Source organism: Cannabis sativa, chromosome 5 (genome assembly GCF_029168945.1).
Source record: "Cannabis sativa cultivar Pink pepper isolate KNU-18-1 chromosome 5, ASM2916894v1, whole genome shotgun sequence".
Taxonomy (NCBI): Eukaryota; Viridiplantae; Streptophyta; class Magnoliopsida; order Rosales; family Cannabaceae; genus Cannabis; species Cannabis sativa.
In genome coordinates this window covers 31818955-31831574 of record NC_083605.1, presented here as the reverse complement: position 1 = coordinate 31831574, position 12620 = coordinate 31818955, and positions in this window count along the sequence as shown.

Here is a 12620-nt window from a genome sequence, read left to right as displayed (position 1 = left end):
AAAATATCGTAAGTGCATTAATAACCCTTTAAAACGAGTTCAACCCCTAACATAGGTTAGGTAGCCCAATTATTTATTTATCATTTACTATTTAACCATAGGTTAATCATGTAATCTCATAATATATCAATCAACCAAGTTGTCGGCGTAAGGATACTATATACATAATTGGCAAATCATGCCGAACAGACATTACTCTGTTCATCGTTACTATACCTCCTACACCCCACTTGTATGTGATTTGCTACTAGAGACTCACTTTTTATAATTATTTAGCCAGGGCTCTTTGACTCGTACTTCCTAAACTACCCTAAAAAAAATAAGTCCATACTTCACTTAAGCATCTTCATTCCATATATGAATGCAATCATATACATCAATTTCTCTTTCCTTATAAGTTCCTCACTTCCAATTAGATAAACTTTAGTTATTTTCCAAACAATGGCTATTGTCTTATTCCATATTAGTATGTTCCTCTAGGATATTGCTCCATTACTAGCCCTTTGGGTCGAGAAAGTTTCAAATATTTGTCTGAATTCTTAGCTCTTGACAACTTTAACTTTTGGCAGATCTGATGTCATTCTTTCCTCTAACACTATATAGCATAGAAATGCCACCTTTCTTGACCAAAATTAACACTTTTGTAAGTTTTTTTTTTCTTATTTGCTTCTATTCACTTAAACATACTCATACTATTGTCCACAAAGCAAATCATGAGTGGATTGTAGTATCATTTGCATACTCTGTGCCTTTTATGTTGCTTGATCATTTTATAATCCCAACACTTCACAAAAACTCGTATGGTCCTTGTCGTTCCATGAAATTCTTCTAGATGTATCACTCATGATCTCCAATTTTTTTTTCATCCTTTACGAAGCTATATCTATGATCTCCAAGTTGTCCAGTTTGAATTGTTCTATATAGTTGTCCTCTGTGTTGCCTCTCATTCATGTTATACTCAAATTGTTAGCCGTGTCTAAATCTTCTTTTTCTTCCTCCTTTGAAATTGTCTTTATCGAAACCATGCGCATTTTACTTTATTGTTTCCTCACAAAGTAGCTGACCTTGAGTTTGAAGCTTACAATTTTCCTTCGGTAATCTAATATTTGTTGATGCTCTACTTATCTCTTGGTGTTTAAGATACCTTCATAAGCTATTACTTCTAGTAATTTTATCACGTCTCTTTCTAACTTCTTATTTTGGATTCTATTCAGCACACTACACTCCTTTCTATATGATGGCATCGTCCTCTCGTGACTCATTTCTATAACAGACTTATCTCTAATGTCTTTGCATACAGTACTCATACTTCTTACCATCTAACTTAGGAGTGTGTAACTTATAAAATATCCAACAAGATAGAACTTGCTCCTTAAAGATCTATTATTTCATCCTTCTTAATAAGTAGGTTTCGTAAACTATACTGTCCCAGTCTGGTATAACGTCTACTATTATAAGTCATCCCTACTTCCTATATGTTGGGCTTCCATTCATAGCTAGGTGTAGGACCGCTTCTTCAACCATTCATAGATAGGTGAAAATATATGCGTCGGTACTTAGTTGGCTATTGGTACATTTCATTATGTGCTTCAAGTTCCACTACTAGTGTTGGTGATATTTTGCTGAGCCTGTGAAAACTCTTCAACAAATTGTCTTAGTCATGCTCGTAGTCCTTCCAATACCTCTATTAGATCGTTAGCCTTAACTATAATTGGGTTCTCTGGAACATCAACCATCTGTAGGTCAGCGGAACACACATCCTTAGCCCCCACCTCTATTGGTCGTTCCTTCCACATTGATTCTAACTGATCTTCTAGTTTCATGTGTGAGCTCTTACAAGAAAGGTTGATTTAAAAGAAACAAAAGAGTTCAATTATTGGAAGAGAAGATTCTATGTACATATCTAAACTTAATGTTGTCAAGCTTAACTAGTAATATTCTATTTATCAAATAAAGTCTTATGAACTCCTAATATAATTTATTCTAAATTTTCAAGAAAGGAACACAGTCCTTCCTTAGTTCAATTCAAGACAATGAAGAAATATAAACATATTCATCTTCTTCCTAAAAATTGTAATCAATCATAAGAGATAGAGGGTACTATTGATGTCTCTAAGCACCACCTCAGATGAGGCTCTAATTATATGTATCACATATAAGACTATTAATGGCAATAACAAGAAAATTAAAACTAACACTTACATAATAGTGAGAGGGATCTTTTTCAGTCTTCTGTATGTATACCGTGAGTATCCTTCGGGCTAACGGACGATCGGCTCTGATACCAATTGTAACGCCCCGATATTTTTCCTTATTTTACAAAAATACTATTTTCATGCATAATTTGAAAAGATAAAAAAAATAATTTAAATACAACAGTGGATTTTAAAAATCAAAATGCAACAGAGAAGGATCCTTCATTTGTAAAACAAGATACAGTAAGTAAATAATTTTAAATAATGCATTTCCACTGTGTTAGATTTATCAACTGCTTAAAATAAAACTAAGGCACCACCGGCGTTCTAGATCGTTTGCTCGTCCGTAGCCGCTCACAGTATACGTACCAGATCTGACGCTGCTCACTATACATACTTCCCTGTCTAATACCTGTAGGGGGAAAGTAAGGGGGTGAGCTAAAAGCTCAGTAAGGAAATGCTTATCAAACAATACCATATAATATCACACATACCATTAATGTATTTATTAAGTTTTAGCAATATCATACATGCTCTTTTATAACTATAACCAAATAACTGTACATATGGAAACCTTTATCATACAAGTCTATACTATTTGTTCACACCGTACACATATACAGAGATCATAACTCCAGTATCATACTCATAACATAATCATATCAATACTATAAATAATAATGTCATTATCACAACATTGGCATATCATAGCCATTACTTACATAACCCGGGCCTAGCCTGACTCTACAATATCCTGGGCCTAATCTGCCCATATAATAACCTGGGCCTATGCAGCCCTACTATTGTTATAGGTTAGGGTATCTCTATATTCAACAGTAATATCACTGTATCATACCCACCATAACAATCTCATACACGACTCAGTAAAATGTAGGGTAGGGTATCTCTACGTTCAACGGCCTTATCCCGTAGCATACCCCACCATGGTCCCTCACTTTACCTGAGACGTTAGCATACAACATATAACATACAACAATACACCATACACCATACAACATACAATACACAACATACAACATACACATATACAAGTCATAACAACCATAATTTATATATCAATTGACGAATATTGTGTCCATACCACACATTCTCAGTACCATAGACAGACTTATAATAACAAATCATAACTCATATTTCAGTACACAAAGAATCCAAATTTATGCAGATAAACACATATAACACTATCTAATTTCCTTACCTCAAATTCCGCTGCTTAAGACTTGTTATCTCGTCACTACTACCTATAATAACACATGGGTCAAGGCCCTAACATTAAAATTCGCACTCTTACAGTACAGCAGAAAGAACACTATTTTTGATCAATAACTACACGAATTCAAAGAAAGTTTTCTTCATAAAAATTATAGGAAATTCAATTATCTTTCCAACGATATATAGATCATTAAAAATGGATTACAACTGAGGGAGTTATGATAGTTTTACTGAAACTATTTCTGAGAAGGAATATGGAGTAAGGAATCACAGGAGACATCGAAAATACAACATTTTGATACTGAAATATTCCAAATCAGAGAATACTCTCTTCATAAAAGTTTTAGAAAATCGAATTCCCTTTCTAATGACACTAAAATCTTTAAAATCGGAGTTACAACGTAAGAGATATAGATATTATACCGAAACAGTTTTTTTTAGAAATCCTGAAACAAATGGATTTCGAACTACAACAATAAAACAATAATTTTGACTTAGAATAATCAATAATTGGTGAATGGTTTCTTCATAAAACATTTAGAAAATTGAATTATCTCTTCAACGGTACTAAGATCGCTAGAATCGGATCATTATTCAGAGAGATATTTGGATTTTACTGAGACAACTTATATAGAAAATATGAAAAACGATTTACAACAAACAGTGTAAAAATACTAATTTTTGACATAGATAAATTTCGATTCAGTAAAACCTTTCTTCATAAGAATTATGGAAAATTCAATAAGCTTTCTATAGACACCAAGATTGCGAGAATCGGATGAGTATTTAAAGAGATATGACAGTTTTACTGAGACATGTTTCATTCTGAAAAATAAGAAAAGGAGACCTACGAAAATTCTCCTATTATATTATAAAAACGTAATGGACTTTCATATCGGGCTTTAATTACACATTACTTACTTATGAAAATATCATAATATTTTACTTTCGTAGTTAATACAACTTTAACTTTCTTTAGAAAATTGGTACAACTACTCTAAGCAATAATATCAACGCACTAACAACACAAATAAATGAGATAATTATCCTCGCACAATTAATATCCAAACAAAAAAATTAAATACTATTTTAAATTGGATATTACAAGATTATACCTTAAGCAAAGAAATTTGAAATGTTTGAAAATTTTCATTAATTTCTAGCAATGGTGAAAAACCATTAAGGTAAGTGGTTAAAGATCTTGCGAACTGATAGGGGTGGAGAAATAGTTAGTAGATATGCAGTTCAAAGATCATTAAATTGTTTTTTGAATTATATCCAAACTTACCTCCCCAAAAATTTCGATTTGCATATTGATGATTAGTTACTAGTCGTTGCCTAAATCCTTCTATGGTAATACAATTTCAGAATGATGTAATGGTTGTATACTTAATGTAAATCATTACTAGATTCATGGATGACCTAATCAAAATCTTAAGAAAAGCTAGAACTGTTAACCATGGTTTGCATGTTTGTTAGCTATTCTAAGTGATTAGGGGTGGACCATCCCATAGTCAATAGATAAGAAAGTGTTTGTTTAAACAAATACTACTTTTCTAAGATAATGACTAAGTCTGAAAATAAAGTAGAAAATAAAGGAGATATTTTTTCTTGATTCCAAAAGTGTTCTATCATCTTATTTGACATATGATGATCCCACTGCCTCTGTGGTCTTGTCACAACCGAAGAGATCAATACCATTTAGTTTTCTTAGACATAATTCACGGTACCTTGTCGTAGTGGGAGAGTTTCTAGGAACTCGCCTTCTTATGACTTGGAAGACACTAGTGATTAAAATCCATTGTGAGTTTAAACAAGTAATGGATTGTCAAGATAAGAAACTAAGAAGAAAAGCCAAGAGAACTATGGTTTAATCCATTCACATGGAGTAACCTAAATTTTTCTATTACAAGGACATAAAAGGAAATATTGTTAATAAGTCTATTTAATGGACTTAACAAAACTTCCAGTTCCTAGTATTATAGGTTTGAGTTTATCTAAAGCTATGGCTTATGGTATACCTGGTAATTACTTACTCTAATGCAAGCAACTTACTTTAGTAAGATGCTGAAGCATTTTCTTTCTTATGGCAATCTATAGAAGCTTCACAACTTCCTAGGCATAGATTTTATTTATCTAAGGAAAAGTCTCAACTATTCCAGAAAAGATAAAGCCATGAAAGAATTTCTTATATCAACAGTGAGAGGTCTCATATATGCTTTAGTATGCCTTAGACCAGACACCTGCTGTTGAGTGGGAGTAATGAGTAGGTATCAGATTAAGAACATTGGAAGACAATCAAGTAAATATTAAGATTAAGAAGAGGAGCTATATGTTAGTCAATAAGGGTGTATTTAAAACTCTTAGACTACACCACATTAGATTTCGAGATTTTCCTTTGTGCTAGAAAATCTTTCTGATAAGATGGTGATTACTCTGGGGGTGGAATGGTGATTTTGGAAAAGTGTAAAAACCTATCTGAAGTCTCTAGGTCTACCAGAAAGGGACTGAATGTTAAAGTTGCAGGAAAGGTACTTATTCAGTCTAAGGAAAGTTCTATACATTTTTGGCACCATTCCAAATTGCCTTAACTGCTAGTGTTATTTCCTAATTAACCAAAAGTAGTTGCCAAAGGTATAGAATCCAGTATCCCAAAAGAGTAGACATATAGAGAGGAATTTCACATTAACAATGATTTTGTGATTAAGGAAGAGTAATGGTGGAGAAAAGGTTGTGTTTAAATCAACCTTTCAGATCCTATTACGAGGAGTTTACTACTACTACACTTGATTTGTGTATCAAGGTGTTGAGATTATTTGAAATGCACCTTTTGTTTTATATTAGTGCAAGTGGGAGTTTGTTGGGTTTTATGCCCTAAATAAAACTCCATTTCAATGTAATCTGTTTTATTCAACATCAATAAAGAAACAAAAATATTTTTCATTCATTTGTGTATGTTTTGGTTCATCTTATCAATTGCTTGTCAATTTGATTTATAAATTCATCTGAAACCCTTTTCACATACTTGATCCTGTTTATTGTGCTGTCAACACTTTGGAAAGTAAACATGACTATGTGAATAAAGTTTCCTAGATTTATCAGACACAGGGTTTTACTGATATGATAATCTACAACAGAGTTTACTTGCATTTGGAGAAATGCTATGTTCTTTCCAGAGCATTGGTTAAAGTAAAGCTCAGGATGGATGCATGGAGTATGCATCGGAAGGGACCGATATTGAACTTTGACATAGATCTATTAAACTTACCATAATATTTATTCAAGTCAATATCGCCTAGTTGATCCTAGATCAAATGATCTTAATCCTGTTATGATTACGCTCAATCTCAAGAGGCTATTCGTATTCTTTGATTTGTTAGTTAAGCCTACTTTTGGGTCAGGGTGATACGTACATTTTGGGAACACGGTAGTGCAATTGAGTGGGAGCGCTAACATAAACATGGAATCTATAGCTTCTATCTGGCGAATAGTAAGTAAAGGATGATCTCCTTCGAGCTTGACCAAACGAAAATAAATGGTGGAGTACTTATTTTACATAAGCTGAAATATCATTTATACGAGGTTAAGTGTTTTAAGGAAAAAATACATTGTAGGGTGTAACGTAATCTAATCCCTTTACAGTGTAGATCATTCATATAGAGGATCATTGATCAAATTAGGATTATAACAATGGATAACTAATGGTGTCTATATGGTGGAACATATAGAGCATTCTATATACTGAGAGTGCAATTCTAAGTTCTATGCGTGGATTCAACGAAGAATTAATAAGTCAGTGAATTTAGGTTATAAATTCTTGATCTGCTTATTGGAAGCTCGGTTATATAGACCCATGGTCCCCCCACTAGTTGAGATAATATTGCTTGTAAGACTCATATAATTGGTTTTGATTAATCAATTATAATTCTCAAATTAGACTATGTCTATTTGTGAATTTTTCACTAAATAAGGGCGAAATTGTAAAGAAAGAGTTTTAGAGGCATATTTGTTAATTATGATACTTTGTATGGTTCAATTAATAAATATGATAAATGACAATATTATTTAATAATTATTTATAGTTGTTAAATAATTAGAATTGCATTAAAATGGTTGAATTTAAAAATTGGCGTTTTAGAGAAAATGAGATGCAGAAATGATAAAACTGCAAAATTATAAAAAGTGAGGCCCAAATCCACATTGCTTAGGGCCGGCCACTTTTATAGGGTTTTTCATCTGATATTTTCATTATTTTAATGCCAAATAATTCAAACCTAACCCTAGTGGAATGCTATTAATAGATAGTGAAGGTTTCAGGAAATTTACACTTAACTTTCTACTTTTTCCTTTAGAGAAAAACCTGAGCCTTCTCTCTCTATACCTAGCCGCCACCTTCTTCTCTTTCTTCTTCCTTGAAATTTCTAACCACTTAGTGATTAGAGTAGTGCCCACACACAGCAAGTGATACCTCAATCATAGTGAGGAAGATCGTGAAGAGAGACATTCAACAAGAAGGAGTTTCAGCACTAAAGAAGGAGAGAAAGAGATCCAGGTTCAGATCTTGATAATACTCTGCGGCAGAAAGGATACAAGGGTTAGAAATCTGAATGGAAGGAGTCATATTATTCCGCTGCACCTAATGTAAGGTTTCTAATACTTTATATGTGTTTATTTCATAATCGTTTTAGAAGTTCATATTTAGGGTGTTAATCAACATACTCATTAGTAACTAGTTAGTAACTGTAGTTACTCATAAATTATATAACTAGTAAGTAGCTAAATAAAGAAATTGGTAATTTTGTAGTATTTCTTTATGTTGTAGGTTGTGAGGTCAATTTGCAAGGATCCAACTTATTTGGTGTTGATCGGTTTCTAGGTAGCTCGAGGTATACATTTACTAACTTTTATTATAAATTAATTAAGAATGCTTAGTAGAGTTTGAATATCTTAAATATTCACCTGTAGTGAAGTAGGTTCTGCAAGCGCCGGATCGATGGGTAGAATAATATGCATATTAGATGAGTTTGAATATCTTAAATATTCATCCGTAGTGAAGTAGGTTCTGTGAATACTGTTGGGATTTGTGCCCTAAATAAAACCCATTTCAATATAATCAGATTTACTAGTTAATAAATATGAGAAATAACATTTTATGTTGCATGGTTCACATGATTTATTTCATGATTATTGTTTAATGTATAAATTCTATTAAGTCCAGAACATATTTATTTGTACATAATTATAGTGTTGTCACCACATTGGAATATAATCATGATTATATGTTCGAAAGTTTAATTCCCTGATTTGTCAGTCCATTGGATTTAGACTGATATGACAATCAGCGATAGGTATTCTTACACCTTGGATAAGTGTTATGTCCTTTCCAGGGCATTGACAAAGTTTACCAGTATCAGATGTATGGAGTATACATTGGATGGGACCGATATTGAACTTTGATTAGATATGTTAAATTTGTCGTAATATCTATTCAATTCAATATCACCTAGTTGATCCTAGATCAAATGATCTTAATCCTGACATGATTAGGTTCGATCTCAAGAGTATTATACATGTTCATTGATTTGTTAGTTAAGCCTACTTTCGGGTCAGGGTGATACGTACATTTTGGGAACATGATAGTACAATTGAGTGGGAGCGCTAATCATAGATATGGAATCTATAGCTTATATAGGTATTTAGAAGTGAAACGATGATTTCCTTCGAGCTTGCTAAATAGAGATAAATGATAGAGCGCTCATTTTAGTGATTATATTAATTCACTATAATATCATTTATAAGGGGTAAGTGTTTTAAGGATAAAATACATTGAAAGGGTGTAAACGGTAATTTTATCCCTATGCAATGTAAATCATCTATAGAGGATCATTGATATATTGGGATTATAACAATGGATAATTTATAGCGTATCTATATCGTTTACCAAATAGAGCGTTCTATATGACTGAGAGTGCAATTATAAGTTCTATGCCTGGATGCAACAAGGAATTAATAAGCCAGTAATTTTACTTGGTAAATTCTTGATCTGCTTATTGGAAGCTCGGTTATATAGGCCCATGGTCCCCATACTAGTTGAGACCATACTGCTTGTAAGACTCAGTTAATTGATTTTAATTAATCAATTACAATTCTAAAGTTAGACTATATCTAGTTTATGAATTTTTACTAAACAAGGGAAAAATTGTGAAGAAAAAAGATTCTACGTTTTATTTATTAATTAAGAGACTTTATATGTCTAATTAATAAATATATTAAACGATAATATTATTTAATAATTAATTTTTAGTTATTAAATAATTGGAATTGGCATTTAAGTGGTTAAATTAGAAAATTGGCCTTTTTGAGAAAATGGGATAGAAAAATGACAAACTTACAAAATTGCATTGTGGGGCCCAATAACATCCTATGGCCGGCCACACTAAGCAATTACCATTTATTTTTCTATTATTTTAATGCCAAATAAATCTAACCTAAACCTAGGTGGTTACCTATAAATAGATAGTGATGGCTCACATTCACACTGAACTCTATCAGATGAAAACTGAGCCTCTTTCTATTCTCTATAGCCGAAACCAATTCTCTCTTTTATTCTTCAATAATTTTGAACCTTGAGTGATAGAGTAAGTGCCCACACACATCAAGTGGTATCTCAATCATAGTGTGTAAGACTGTGAAGAATCCAATCAACAAGAAGGAGAATCAGCATCAAGGAATGAGTGAAAGAGATCCAGGTTTAGATCTTGATAATGCTCTTCTACAGAAAGGAATCAAGGGCTAGAGATTTGAACGGAAGGAGTCATTATATTCCGCTGCACCCAATGTAAGGTTTTCTAACTTTATATGTGTTTATTTCATTGTTTTAGAAATTCATATTAGGATGTTAATGAAACATATTTGTTAGTAAATCTAGGTCCTGGTAAAATATTTCCAACAAATACATGTACTGTAGTCGGATGAGTGGTAAACTTTTATATTGCTAAATGTTGTTGTGATCATTTTATATTATTTTGAATTGTGCTTTGTTGTTATTAATAGGTTTAAATTTTTTGGAAATGTTCAATTATAGCTGTTATACTGCCGAAATTTCGATAGAATTAGGATAATATTTGATTTTAGTTTATCTTAAACTTTTGTTGTTAGAATTTTATCGAAAGTGACTTTATTGGAAGTCAAGTACATAATTTTTGGTATAAGCAGTATGCTTTCTTGGTTGTTAGGGTTTGACGTGTAAGTCTCACAAATTATATTGAATAATATTTTAGAATGCCTAAGGATGAATAAAATATCACATAAAATTTAAACATACCAATGATGTATCATAAAACTTAAACTAAAGTAAAGATAATTATGTTTTTAGAACTAGAACCCTAAATTCTATTATCCTAGACAACACTTGACTCATAAAACTCGAATTAAAATATTAATGGGAAATGCAATGATAATTAGAAATTATCTAAGTCATCATCACTTGTTTTATCTTGTTTTAGATTATTTTTTGTTGTTATTAATAACTTTAAATTTTTTGAGAATGTTGAATTATAGCCCTTATGTTGCTGAAATTTCAGTAGTTGTATGATAAAATTATTTGATACAAGTTTCTCTTAAACTTTGTTGTTAGGATTTTTTGTTAATTTTCGTTATGGATAAATCATGGATGCGTGAGGAGCACCGGTTATTATATAGTTAGTAATTTAGAGTAAAATTAATTACTGGTTAGTTACAAATTATATTTAGTATACTTAACAGAAGAATTCTATTAATTTATTGTTAAGTAAAACAACAAATTAAAATATTACACATTATTTATTATTCAATATACTAATTATTATACAAAACATAACTTAAAGAATTATAAAAATGATACTAATATACTAGAAAAAAAATACAAACTCATATTATAAAATTTAAATGTATAAAAATATTAAATTACATAAAAATTAAAATATTACATATTATTTATTATTTAATATACTAATAATTATACAAAACATAACTTTAAAAAATTATAAAAAAGATACTAAAAAAAATACAAACACATATTATATAAAATAAAAAATTTTAACAAAAAAAACTTATATACAAACACAGTAATGTAAATGTGTATTTATTTAACTTTTTAATTTAATTTTTATTTATACTTATTATATATAATTTATACTTAATTTAATTATATTAATAATAAAATAATATATATATGAAAAAATAAATTAGCTTTTTAATAAAAATAAAAGAAAATGTTAAAACACAAAATTTTAAAGCTGAAAAAAAAAATTACAAGAAACCCCTATGGAGACGGTTTTTTCATAATAATCGACGTCATAGGGTCCCTACAGCGTCGGTTGTTTTAACCCTTTCAGCGTCACCTGGAACAGCGTCGGTAGCGAATTTTGCCAAAACCGACGCTGAAAGGCCTTAAAAACTGCCTCTAAACACCAATTTTGTAGTGGTGAAAATAGATTAAGAGCAAGTATTGCAGCTCAAAAAGTGGGAGAGAATTGTCATATGATAAGAAATTGGTGAGAGGATATTGAGTGCTGGAATGAGTAACCAAGTCACAATTATAATCTTGAAGATGGGATGGTCTGTGATGAACATGACCTGATTTGGTGCAAATTTTGGTGACTAGTTTTTGTGTGTTATTCAGCATTGTGAAAAGGAGATTTGGGAGCTGGATGGATTCAGGAATTAGTGTTGGAGTTTGATTTTCTTCATGGATGTTGATTGAAGAAGTGGTAGGACAGTGATGAAAGAAGTCATCAATGTTTTGATTATGAGGGATATTTTTAAAAGGGTAAATATGTTCATAAAATACAACATCTCGTGAATGGAAAATGTTCCTGGTTTGAATATCTACTAATCTGTAGGATTTCATATTGTACGGATAACCAATAAAAACATATGGTCTAGCTTGAGGTGAAAATTTGGTTTTAGTGGTGACAAATGAGGCATATGCTAGACAACCAAAATTTTGAAGGTGTGTGTAGAGTGGTGGCTTTCGATGCAGTAACTCATAAGATGTTTTATCATTAATTAAAACAGAAGGAGTTTTGTTTAATAGGTACACTGCAGTGGTTACCATATAACTCCAATAAGCTAGGGATACATGTTGGAACTAGTTTTACCAGGATCTAGATTTACTAACATGTATGTATGATTATATTCTATAATCTAACA